This window comes from Nyctereutes procyonoides, unplaced genomic scaffold, assembly GCF_905146905.1.
Source record: "Nyctereutes procyonoides isolate TBG_1078 unplaced genomic scaffold, NYPRO_anot_genome, whole genome shotgun sequence".
NCBI lineage: Eukaryota > Metazoa > Chordata > Mammalia > Carnivora > Canidae > Nyctereutes > Nyctereutes procyonoides.
In genome coordinates, this window is record NW_026575157.1 from 730,345 (window position 1) to 731,492 (window position 1,148).

The window sequence follows — 1,148 nt, forward strand, 5'->3', positions numbered from 1 at the left end:
TTAAGAACGTTACTATTCTACATAATACCCCTGACCTCCCAGAGTTGGTGGTGTGCAATAAAGGTTGCCAGGACACACTAAACTTTTCCTGAGACAAGGTCCAGTCAACAACTTTATGGCAGTCCTTCCAAATGAAACTTTGCCTAATACCTACAAGTCAGTCATGAGACAGTCAGGGGTTTGGAAATGTATCACTTGACTAGATTTCCAGGTTGATAACAAGATGATAAGCCACTGTGTCATCCAGGAGGTTCCAAAGTCCAGATTACATTCACAGGCAACTTTCTGCAGCTCCCCTTCCTGGGTCCTCAAGTTCTCCCCTCCAAAACCAAAGCCCAGTAGGGGGCACCTTCCCAAAGCTAAACCTAAGAAACCATAGCCTGCCCAGCTTAAAGCAAAATGAAAAGGTAAGGTTCTCTAGGAGCCATGAGACAGGTAGAAAAGTCCCTGCAGCTGGCTCACACTGTTATAGAAAGTGCCTCATGGCCCTGTGAAAAGGACATCAAGGAAGAATGTGAAAGTCAAGCTAGAATCTGCAAGCCAAATCAGAGAGGATTTGTTTGGGTCTGCAGTTTAGATAAAGAATAGTGATTTTTCTATCCTTTCTGTTGTTTTGTTCATTTGTTTGTGAAAACAGAAGTTCTGTTTCTGGGCTGACTGCACCCCTGCTCTTTAAACTGCTGGATGGTAAGTGCAACCTTCCATTGCAGAGATGTTCCTGATGGGGGCAATATTGAACCTGGTCAGGGAATGGCTTTCTTCCTTCTGGCGGTGGCTTCCCTGTGCATGACACCATGGCCTTCATGGATATGACTTCACTGTCCTTAAAAGGAAAAATGCCAGCACAGTTGAGAGTTGAACTGAGCCAGTAAAGTACCCCCTGAGACACACTGGGTACGTCTTTAAAGTTCCTGTTTACTTTCCTGAGGAGAGATTACGAGAAGGAAATAAGATCACATTTTTAAGTGTTTTCATGATGCATGTTATCACAAACCAAGTACTATTCTAAATCAAACAACCTTAAAGTGATGCACAATTTGAATATCTATTTAATTAATCGAAATATTCCTTAATAAATAGTAAAACACATTCCATGTGTGTTTGAGAGGGTATGTAGACGGTATATACTTACACTTAGAAATATTTAA